Raw genomic sequence first — 12791 nt, forward strand, 5'->3', positions numbered from 1 at the left:
AAAAGGGTGAGTGAAAATTCAAGAGTCCCACATTGGAAAAACTCTTCATATTTCTCTTGTTTATTAATTGGGGAATGAGTGTAACTCTTGTTTAAGAAAGTGTGAGAATGGTATGGGTGGACACATCACACACACGCGCGCGCGCCGGGTCGGGCGCGGGCCGCGGGCCTTGGGCCTTGGGCCTTGGGCCTTGGGAATGCGGTTCGCGGGCGTGGGGTGGGTTTTGTGGGTCAACCCTGTTCTTTTTGGTAACTGGACCGGTTTGCGCAAGTCACTGTTACGGGAATCTGTATTGATTACGTAACCGTTGGATTAAATGCCATTAATTACGTCCGTTACTATGATCAATGTTTTTGACCGTTTTCTGGCTGTTGCAACATTCATTCCCTCAGCCGTTTTTGTCTGTTGCAATGCTTTCCTTCTAATTATTTAAATCAGAGTTTCAGTTCCCTTCACACAGAAAATCATACACACAAAATACGAAAACACATTCTTACTCTCACACAAAATTGCTCTCGGTTTTGGGCATACGTTCTGACTCCATCCGGCTTTGTGAGTGCACACAACGTCGGAGTTGCGCTAATCCTGGAGGGCGACCGCATTCTGTTCTACTGCACCGGGAGGTAGCGCGGAATCGTCTTTTAGGACAGTGGGTGTCCACGACGCAACAATTGTTCTTCGTTCAGTTCATCGAATCAGATAAGTTTGTTCTAATTTTCGCTTTAATTGCAACAATCTAAAAGACGATTATTATGGCTTTGACTTCCAAATTCATGATCCCTGATATGTCTAAGTTAGAACCTCTTGATGGCAAGAATTATAAACGTTGGGCTGTTAGGATGCGATTCTATTTAGAACAAATTGAGATTGCTTATGTGCTTGATGATGTTGTCGAACCTGATGATGAAACTGAATTGCATGCTTTTGAGTTGAAATTTGCTAAAGATGATAGGACATGTAAGGGCATGTTGCTGCATCATATGTCGAATACATTGCTTGATATCTATATGGGGTTTAATCATGCTAGGGATATTTGGGATGCATTAGAAAAGAAATATGGAACTGATGATGCTGGTACTAAGCGTTATTGTGTCAGTAAGTGGTTAGCTTTCCAAGTCCAAGATGATAAACCAATTATTGATCAGATTCATGCTTATGAAAATATTTGCATTGCTATGGCTGCCGAGGGTTAGAGTATTTGTGATATTACCCTTGCTATAGTTTTAATTGAGAAACTCCCACCCTCTTGGAAAGATTTTCGTAATCAGTTAATGCATAAGAAAAAGGACCTTACCTTAGAGGAGCTTGTAGGTCACCTGAAAATTGAGGAGGAAAATCGTATTAAGGATAAGGGTCAATCTGTGTTTTCCGGGTCTGCTAAGGCTAACCTTGTAGAACCTAAGCCTCATGCATATTCTGAAAAGTTTAAGGGAAAGGGGAGTCCTTTCAAGCCTCAAGGGAAACCAATGAAGTATAAGTTCAAGGGCAAGTGTTTTGAATGTGGGAAAACTGGTCACAAGTCTGTAGATTGCAGATCCAAGAAGAAGTCGGATCAGAACCAAGCCAACCTTGCTGAAGCTAATGAAGTTTCTAATCCTAACCATTTTGTTGCTGTTGTTTCAGAAGCTAACTTGACAGGTAATGTTGCTGAATGGATCGTTGATACTGGAGCAACGAGACATATCTGCACCAACAAAGACATGTTCACTACCTACGAAAAAAACTGATGGTGAAAATGTCTTCATGGGTAATTCAGCTTCTGCAACTGTTCAAGGCAAAGGGAAGATCGTTCTCACTCTTACCTCTGGAAAACTTATTACTCTTACCAATGTGTTGCATGTTCCAGAAATGCGTAGGAACCTGATTTCTGGTAGCTTGCTAATTAAGGCTGGATTGAAGCTTTCATTTGATTCTGATAGGCTTGTTATTACTCATAATGGGGAGTTTGTGGGAAAGGGTTTCTGTAATGGGGGTTTATTTACTCTTGATGTCAAACTTGAAATTATGAATAAGAATGCTAGTACTTCTTCTGTTTATATTGCTGAGTCTATTGATTTATGGCATGCAAGGTTGGGTCATCTTAACATTGCTTCAATTAAAAGGCTTAAACAACTTAACTTGATCCCCAGTTTTTCTAAAACTGATTTTGCAAAATGTGAAGTATGTGTTGAGGCCAAGTTTGCAAAGAAGCCATTTAAATCAATAGATAGACAAACTAAAGTACTAGAGCTTGTTCATAGTGACTTGGGGGATTTTAAAAATTATGAGAGCAGGGGTGGTAAAAGGTATTATATTACTTTTGTTGATGACTGCTCAAGATTCACCATGGTTTATCTTCTCAGGTCAAAAGATGAGGCTGAGGAAATGTTCCTCAAATACAAGGCCGAAGTGGAGAACCAACTTGATAGGAAGATCAAGAGACTTAGGAGTGATAGGGGTGGTGAATATGACCCTAACACTCTTAAGGCATTTTGTGAGCAGAATGGGATCATTCATGAGACAACGGCTCCCTACACACCCGAGCAGAACGGGATTGCTGAAAGGAAGAACAGAACATTGAAGAACATGATGAATTCTATGCTTATTAGTTCTGGGTTTTCTGATAACATGTGGGGGGAAGCTATATTATCTGCTTGTCATGTTTTGAACAGGGTACCTCACAAGAAGCTAGACAAGACTCCATACGAAATATGGAAGGGTCGTGCACCTAACCTAAGTTATTTGAAAGTGTGGGGGTGTCTAGCAAAGGTGGCTATACCCAGCTTCAAAAGGGACAAGATTGGTCCTAAAACGGTTGATTGTATTTTTATTGGTTATGCTTACCAAAGTGTTGCATATCGTTTTCTTGTTAAAGGTGCTAACAATTCTTATGCAGGTGGTAACATCATTGAGGCAAGAGATGCCGAGTTTTTTGAAACAGTATTTCCTTTGAAAATATCTTGTATCAATGATGTGCCTTCTTCTAGCACTTCCTCTAGTATGCCTGTTGTTGCTCCTCCCACCTCTGATGTGAATTCTGAATTGGAGCCAAGGAGGAGCAAGAGGGCAAGAAAGGAAACCAGTTATGGTGATGATTTTATTACTGCTTTCTTAACTGAACCTTACTTGATTGATGATGACTTTGTTTATGTCTTTATGTTGGAAGATGATCCTAGGACCTATGAAGAGGCTATGAAATCTGTTGATGCAGTGTTTTGGAAAGAGGCAATAGATAGTGAACTTCAGTCAATCCTAAGTAACAATACTTGGGAGTTGGTTGATCTGCCTAGGGGTTGCAAGCCCATTACTTGTAAATGGATCTTTAGGAAAAAATTGAAATCCACTGGATCCATTGACAAGTATAAGGCTAGAATTGTGGTAAGGGGATTCACCCAAAGGCATGGTATTGATTATTTTGATACTTATTCTCCTGTCACTAAAATTGCTACTATTAGAACTTTGATTGCTCTTGCTTGCATTCATGATCTTGTTGTGCATCAAATGGATGTTAAAACTGCATTTTTAAATGGTGATTTGGATGAGGAAATTTACATGGTTCAACCGGAAGGGTTTGTTGTTCCTGGTCAAGAGAATAAGGTTTGTAAATTAGTCAAGTCCTTGTATGGGCTTAAGCAAGCTCCAAAGCAATGGCATGACAAATTTGACAAGACTATGACAGGTAATGGGTTCCATGTAAATGAAGGTGATTCTTGTGTTTACTCTAAGCATGATTCTGATGGTTGTGTGATTATTTGTCTTTATGTGGATGATATGTTAATTTTTGGGACTAATTTGGATCGAGTAAATGAGACAAAAAGTTTTCTAAGTTCTAAGTTTGAAATGAAAGATATGGGTGAGGCAGATGTGATTTTAGGAGTGAAAATCAAGAGAACTCCAAATGGCATTTGTCTTAGCCAAGCTCACTATGTTGAAAAGTTACTTAAAAAATTTAACTCTTTTGACGTCGATCCAGTTAGGACTCCCTATGATCCAAGCATCCACTTAAGGAAAAATAATGGTGATCCTGTTAGCCAATCTGAATATGCTAAGATTATTGGTAGTGTTATGTTTCTGATGAACTACACTAGACCTGACATTGCTTATTCTGTGAGTAGATTAAGCAGGTATACTCATAACCCAAGTCATGAACATTGGGATGCTTTGAAGAGATTGCTCAGGTACCTTAAGGGTACCATGGATTGGAGTTTGCACTACTCCAAGTTTCCAGGAGTTTTGGAAGGCTATTGTGATGCTAACTGGGTTTCTGGCAATGATGAAATTAACTCTACCATTGGTTATGTTTTCACCCTAGGGGGTGGAGCTGTGTCTTGGAAATCTTGTAAACAATCTTGTACTGCTATGTCTACTATGGAATCTGAGTTTATTGCTCTTGAATTGGCAGGTCATGAGGCAGAATGGTTGAGAAATGTGCTTGCAGATATTCCGCTGTGGGGGAAGCCAGCTCCTTCAGTTGCACTTCATTGTGATTCGCAAGCGGCTATTGCTGTGGCAAACAACCATGCCTACAATGGGAAGAAAAGGCACATTCGTTTGAGGCACAAGGCCATCAAAGAATTGTTGTCAAGTGGGGTGATATCACTAGACTATGTAAAGTCTGAAATGAACATTGCGGATCCGTTAACGAAAGGCCTATGTAGAAAACTAGTTTTGGAAACATCGGAAGGGATGGGCCTGAAGCCCGTTGAATGAATTGTAAAATAATGAACTCCTACTCACAGAGTTCAAAGGACGACATTATTGTTATAATTCGGAAGCACAAAATTTTATTTTTTGTCCATCCCCTAGATGTTATAATGTGCTTGCTACAATAGGAAAGAGGTTGAGCATACGGCTCTTAATGAACCCATACCATATGTTTGGTGGTGTGAATGTAGCTCACACTTGATGGGATTCACCTACGTAGGTGTGGAAGTGTGGCCGCTTCCTATGAGAATTGCGATGTGGGCTATTCTCTAGAGCACCTATGAGCATATCCAGGTCGGACGTATGGCCAGTATAAGGCGTCACTTTATTCGCGGAGTCAGAATGTCATACATATTCAGTTGCGTGCTTTAAGTGACGGGTTTCTATCTCCCTATCAAGTTCAATACGAAAGTCACTTGGTAGGAAAGAGATGATAGCTTAAATGTCACTAATTGTTAATTCAAGTCGAAAGACATTGACACCTATTCAATTGTTTTGTTTTGCCCAAAACCAATATCCTTCTCCTTTCTTTTCTTTCTTTTCCGCATATTCGAACCTGTGGGGGATTGTTGGAAATTCTCATTGGGAAACACAAAGGAAAAAAGGGTGAGTGAAAATTCAAGAGTCCCACATTGAAAAAACTCTTCATATTCCTCTTGTTTATTAATTGGGGAATGAGTGTAACTCTTGTTTAAGAAAGTGTGAGAATGGTATGGGTGGACACATCACACACACGCGCGCGCGCGCCGGGTCGGGCGCGGGCCGTGGGCCGTGGGAATGCGGTTCGCGGGCGTGGGGTGGGGTTTGTGGGTCAACCCTGTTCTTTTTGGTAACTGGACCGATTTGCGCAAGTCACTGTTACGGGAATCTGTATTGATTACGTAACCGTTGGATTAAATGCCATTAATTACGTCCGTTACTATGATCAATGTTTTTAACCGTTTTCTGGCTGTTGCAACATTCATTCCCTCAGTCGTTTTTGTCTGTTGCAATGCTTTCCTTCTAATTATTTAAATCAGAGTTTCAGTTCCCTTCACACAGAAAATCATACACACAAAATACGAAAACACATTCTTACTCTCACACAAAATTGCTCTCGGTTTTGGGCATACGTTCTGACTCCATCCGGCTTTGTGAGTGCACACAACGTCGGAGTTGCGCTAATCCTGGAGGGCGACCGCATTCTGTTCTACTGCACCGGGAGGTAGCGCGGAATCGTCTTTTAGGACAGTGGGTGTCCACGACGCAACAATTGTTCTTCGTTCAGTTCATCGAATCAGATAAGTTTGTTCTAATTTTCGCTTTAATTGCAACATTTTATACTCACTGGACTGGCAGTTGCTGATTAAGAACTTTTTTTTATATTCTTTGATTACTTGGTAACTTGGTGTACGTGAGATTAGGGTTATACGGTGGTTCTTTCTTTCTCTAATTCCTAGTTTTTCTCTGTAATGTACGAATAAGTAACTTGTCATGAGCACTGAGAAAACGGATGATACATGAATACACCTTCTTGACAGTTGGCAGCCTATAAGTAAACAACAGTCATTCCCCCCTTCTAGTATACACTGACGTTTCAGACCTTCCAGTACTTGTAGTCTTTTTAGACTCGGCAAGAAGTTATTTTCATATTGGTTTCAGATTCTAATAATTTATCAGGTCATTTTCATATTTGCTGGTAATCGAGACTTAATCTGTCCTCCTGAAGCTGTATACGGTATAATATATACAGTAGTTCTTACTCGTATCGCATATTTGAATCTCTCGTAGTATAATGCTCTTATCCCTATTTCAATACGATGTAACAGAACAGTGAAGGTGATCCCTGAGGATAAAATTACATTCAAAGTATTTGGAGAAGTTGGCGGTCCGCATTATGCTCACTATGATTCAGTGGGAGGTTGTTTTGTAAGCTTCTTTCCAGTTCTAAACTATCTCTATATTATTTCATTGGCATGACTATTTCATCTTTCACAGTCACTTAGTGCTCGATGTCTTAAAACGATAGTATCCGAAAATAATATTTATTGTTGTATGCCTGTATGTGAATGATTGTTGTTTACTTATACCAGTTCTAATTTGCTGCTAGGCTGCCAAGAAGGCGTATCCATGTATCATCCGTTTTATGTACTATAAACATTGCTTCAATAGAATGATTGCATTGACTAATTATTCCTACTCAATAGATAAGTAACACTAACCTATTAGCTCAAATGGGAGAGCATTGTGCAAATGCACAAGGATGTGGGTTCGAATCCCATATAGGTTAATTTATTTGATGCATTAGTTGACATTTAACAAAAATATATATATTTAAAAAAATAGAACAAGGAGAGTGCAAAAAAAGAGTTCCCTTCATTGATTCAATCAAAGAGGGCGAAAGAGAATCAAGAAGGGCAAAAAAAGGGGTGTCTTCCTTAAAATAATCAAATAGGGCGAAAACAAAGTTGCCCTGTCTGATTTCATTCAAGGAGGGGGAAAAAAAAGTTGCCCTGTCTGATTTCAATCAAGGAGGGCGAAAAATATTGCCCTCTTTGATTGAAATCAAAGAGGGCGAAAAATATTGCTTGTCCTACTAAGCTAATACAACGAGCCTAACAGGGCGACGGAAGGGCGATTTTTAAATTGCCCTGGTAGCCTAAAAGGGCGAGATTTACATCAAAGAGGGCGAAAAATATCGCCCTCTTTGGTCTTATATGTTGTAGTGATTGTGATAAATGTAAGAAGTGGTTGATCAAGGGATTATAAGTCATGATCGGCTTTACTAATATATCTTTTGATCATGGCTGACATTTTTTAAGTCATGTTGTAATACCCTAGTGGCGGATCCAGTGTATGGGAGGTGGGGTCACTTGACCCCGCTTGGCCACTTGGCAAAAAAAAAATTGCATAATTTTAGTTTATTTTTTACTATTTTATTTTAAACAGTACCTAATTTAGTTAGTTTTTCATTCATTTTGTAATAGTGACCCCACTTAGTACAATTTCTAGATCCGCTACTGTAATACCCTAAACTGGAAAGTGAAAACATATGGTGTTCGCTAACAAGACCGGGAAGAAAGAAAACATTACAGAAGACTTTACAAAAAGTTTTGAAGTGGAGCTGAGCAGAAATGTTAATTGGGACGTAGCTGTGCACTGTTGAACTTTCAGAGTATATCCAATACGTTTCTGTCTAAAAGATGCACCTTTGGGAAACAACGCAATAAAATATCATCAAAGTACTCCATATAAGACTATAAAATACTCCCTCCATCCCTTAATACTCGCACCGGTTTGACCGGTGCGGAGTTTAAGACATTTGAATTAACTTATTAAGGGACGACTCGAAAAGGAAAACGGTGCGAGTATTAAAGGACAGAGGGAGTAACCAAAATAGAGAATTTTGTTTTGTACCATGCATTAGGCTAGCTAGTTCTTAAATCTGTTCTGAACTTAATTGGTCTAAAAATATAGGGAATTAAATGGAAGGACCAACGCAAATGCAGTCGCCAATGCCATAAATATAGGGAAAGGGAATGGACAGGAGCCGCGCGAATCTGAAGAACCTCATCCATAAAAATGCACAAGTTATAGAAGCTGGAACCATAGATGTTCTTACTACAACCAATGCCATAAATATAGCTAGTTGAATATGAAGAACCGCATCCATATAAAACTGCACGAGATATAAAGGCTTTAAATCCTCTCCTAAAATCCTATTTTGACATTTTACTATTTTCATTTTAACGTAATCCAGTTCGAGAAATAATATGTTTTGACATTTTCCAAACAAACAAAATCTTAAGAATTGAATTAGACTAAACTAACTGAATATTTAAGAATTGAATTAGACGAGGGCCGCGCGAACGCAGGCCCTCACTATCACAAATTATGACGTAGACTCTCCCACTTGGGGAGATCTTAGGCTGATACCCTTCCTAAGTGCAATGGAAACCATCAGCCTAGGCCATGAGCCTAATTGATCGCCCATAGACCTCGTCCAGGTAAGTAAGTTTTACAATATTCACTTTTCTATTTTATACTAGATTCATTTTGTAAGAATTATGCTTTTCCGATGTGGGAATGTTGTATTAAAGATTGTCAAAATGTGAACCGATCTGACCAACATCCGATAAAAATCGAACTAACCCGGATAAAAGGATCTTACATTCAATCAAGGATGAGTACAATGGTCCCGCACAAAATATTATTCGATTATACCCGAATTTGTTATACAGTCAATCGATGACCCGATTTAACAAACCATGGGGTGTCTACATGGATGGATACTCCATATTGGTTAAAATAACCAACTATTCCATGACAGTATTATAAAACAAAAAAATAAAGTTTATCAAATATGGGGTTGGATGGGCTGATAATTAATCGAACTTTTTTGTTACTTAATATTAATGTTTACGGAGTAGTTTTTATAGTGTGAATTAAAAAAAACGCACATACTCCTCCTTATTCTTGAAAAAAACAATAAAACGGCAAATTCGACTATGGAATTTAAAGTTTCTATTCATATGCATTCCATGCCCTCAACAAAATGTACTTTTTATAACGGAGGAAGACATATTACCTATAAGTGAGTGACGAATATGAGTGACCTTTGTTACACACAAGTGTGCGTCTTTAATCGCCTCTCGAAACCAATGATTTACCTCGAAACTCTTAAAACACAGTGGATTCATATCACGCCACTAATGACATTGTGGGTATCCCATGGAACCTTACATACCCATTTAAATGAAATTGATAATGTCTGATGGTTATCTTCAATAATTAAATTAGAGATTGTTGTAAACTTGGACACCTCCTCTCCCTGGTTGGCGATTCAGCATGAAACTACAACCTCAAAAGCCGACCTTTCATTTTTTAATTTCGAACCATCAAAATTTAACTTTACAAAGTTATGAGAAGGAGGGGACAACTAACCTCCTTGGTGTTTTTCAATACATTTGTTGTGAGATTAGAAACTCCCTTTGGGTTATTTAAACCCAAATGTCTTGCTGCTAACCAATCTTGATAGGCATTTCTAACAAGAATCACAACTGGGCTATACTGTAGAAACTACATTACAAAATATAGTTTCTTTTGTAGTAAGCTAGAACGATCCGCCAAACAAAGACTATGTTCAGTGAAGGAAATGTATCCTTCACCCAATGTGCATTAGTCTAATACCAAGGTTTAAATTAATTATGAATAATTAATTCAGCAAGATCAAGTGATCGGAACAGCTAGCTGGAGCAATGTTTCCCATCAGTGATTCTAATCCTTCTTAGGCTCACATCTTACTCTTGACTAAACCTACAAGGTCACACCAATGACATAAAACAGATCGTTGGATTAAATGAATCGGAAATTCATTCAATTGCTATTCGAGCAATTAGTTCGGAAAATATAAATATACAATAAGACGTTGGATCGTAATCGTATATCGTATTGAGTATATTCGTAAACTAGGCCAAACGAATAAGTGTATGGTAAGACGAATAGATTGTCAAATTACTATATGATAAGCATTGGCCAAAACGCCATCGGACACACACGAGGACCAGCCCACGAGCCGAGTACGCGAAGCATTCAAGGCCCGTGGGCGGCTTGGCGCAACAACAAGGGCAGCAAATATATTTTTTCGGGAACTTGAAAATAAATAATACTTCGTATAAGTTAAAAGGAGAAAAAAAATCCCTATCAATTTATCTAAACATGTTAAAAGAAACTAGTGGCTGCTATTTTTGTTTTTAAAACAAATGAACTGCTAAGAAGTGACGTATGCAGGATTTTGAAATAAGGTAGACATTTTCTAATAATAAGTATGATGTAGACATAAAATAAAGTAGTTCTTTTATAAAAGTACTATTTAAAAATCGGTAGACATTTTTTAATACGTATGACGTAAAATAAAATAAACTAGTTCTTTTATAAAAGTACTATTCAAAAATCGGTGTCTATGTAAGCATATAATATCTCATCACACTAATTATTCATTACATCGGAAAAAAGTATTTGCCTATATTAAGTTATCGTACTCACGACCTCCCTTTAAACCTATGGAATACAACTTAAGAAAATACTTCACATAATTCGAGTTGTTCTAATTTTCTTTATTGAACATGTAAAATCCATTAAGGTAACCTCTTCATTTCTTTATTCATTTTAAAATATTTGTGTATATATGATACTCCGCATTAAATACTCGCAACGTTGTGATTTCTACACTATTCACATATTATAATTTGATCATTGTTGGTGAGTTATACGTAAGATAAAACATATTCATGTGAGATCTTGTTAGATTCGTCTTAATGTGTATTTTCAAAATATTAATTTTTTATAATTTTTGCTTAAAGAGAATTAAAGATATTAATGATCAAATTTGTACATTGACATGCGTGAAAGTGACAAACATTGCGAGTAAAAATGAACGGATGAAGTAAGAGATTATCCATATAAGAGCACATTTTTAAGGCAAAACTTAAATCTTAAAACATGATAATACTCCGTACTCCATAAAGAGAAGTAAATGCATTGACAAACTAGTTAGAGGTTTAGAGCCCGAAAAAATAACAATAAATAAAAATAAAACTACTGGCGCATGGTTTCTAACTCAGGTTGCTCGAATACATTGATTGAGTGAGAATGCCAACTAAGGGCCCGTTCAGTATCACTGTTAGTTTCCAGTTTTTGGTTTTTTGGTTTTGTAAGTCATATGATTTATATTGAATATCAATTAAAACATAGTCATACCTATTGTAATCATGTTAATTTTGAAAATTGACAACAAAAAACTGGAAACTACTTTTTGTGGTTTTTATATTTTGATTTTTAGTTTTGTAAAAAACAGAAAACAAAAATCGATACCGAACGAGCCCAAGCTAAACCTTTGACCTTGTTATTATATTCAACATATTACTTTTAAAGAGGGTATTTGTCTACCCACTTTGCAACATAGACAAGCTCCTCCTACCGAGATCCTTTTATATTTAGCTTAGTGGACGATAGCCGACTACGTTAAAAGCTTGGACACTTGTAGCTACAAAGTTGGAGGAGCATGAATAAGGTGCGTGCTATACTGCTATGCTTTGATTTTGCTTCCGTCGCAGTCTAGCCGCCTCAACTACGCTAGTTGCATAAAATACAGAAACCTCAATACTGAGGGTCAGAGAATGAGAGCACTGTGCGGTAACCTGCTAGGATTGTAAGGTTCATGTTCTTGTCCCACATCATGAAATGTAGACATTAACATCAAATGAGAATATCATATAAATGAAAACTTTATTTCATTCAAGTTATCTTTGCGCTTGGGGCAATGACGCAGCTAGTGAGGTAATAACCGAGGCGCGTCAATTGCTGGTTGAAAACTATTTCCAAACCCCCTCTTCGGCCTTGGCTTGACCTTGGTCAACGAGAATTTCTGGAAGGGCTCCCTCTCTTGTGGGCAAAGCCTTACAATTCAAATACAAAATTCTTCTCCGTACTGACTATGCCAAATCAAACCTTAGTAATGTGGTAGTCTGGTAGACTAAGACATGCCAGAGTGGTTATCGGCTTATCATGTTATAATCATGCTGTTTGAATTCTTGGCCTATATAAGTCTTGGAATAAAAATCTCAAAATCAGAACGTCTGACTTTAATTTCCTACAACTTGGAGACTGTCTGCTGTTAATTTGTTATATTGCTCAAAATCAGAATGTCTGACTTTAATTTCCTGCAGCATTAGTAATTCAATTCTTAAGAAGACAGGTTACACATGCATGACGTACGTCTATGAATGCTTTATTGCATGATGTACATCTATGCATGTTTAAATCCTTGCATTCAGTTTTCTTGACCTGATTGACGAGCCTTAAATTCTTAAAATTAATCGAATACCATTACTGAAAATTATGTAGGCGATGTAGATCATACAGTTTAAAATTAGATCAATTAGAAATCAAAAGATTTGACATTTTTTCCATTTAGGTTATTCGAGTACACAACTGCTCATCTGGAAATAACTAAAATATTGTGGCTTCAGAAAAATAAGCAGATTGCTCCCACATAGGAAAAGTGTTAGTTTAGATGAACAACACAAGAGGGGGGGTGAATTAGTGTTTGTAGATGTTGGATCTACTTT

The 12791-nt window shown here is 37.7% G+C and overlaps 2 non-coding genes across 2 annotated transcripts; one reads left to right on the plus strand and one right to left on the minus strand.

The window, feature by feature from the left end:
* Positions 1–8517: 8517 nt before the first annotated feature.
* On the minus strand, positions 8518–8677 carry LOC130466374 (U1 spliceosomal RNA). Its single transcript, XR_008926607.1, has one exon. It is a non-coding gene; the product is annotated as a U1 spliceosomal RNA (small nuclear RNA).
* A 3288-nt stretch (positions 8678–11965) lies between these two features.
* On the plus strand, positions 11966–12120 carry LOC130466381 (U4 spliceosomal RNA). The gene has a single exon (XR_008926614.1). It is a non-coding gene; the product is annotated as a U4 spliceosomal RNA (small nuclear RNA).
* Positions 12121–12791: the final 671 nt, after the last annotated feature.

Source organism: Spinacia oleracea, chromosome 1, assembly GCF_020520425.1.
Source record: "Spinacia oleracea cultivar Varoflay chromosome 1, BTI_SOV_V1, whole genome shotgun sequence".
In the NCBI taxonomy this organism is placed as follows: Eukaryota; Viridiplantae; Streptophyta; class Magnoliopsida; order Caryophyllales; family Amaranthaceae; genus Spinacia; species Spinacia oleracea.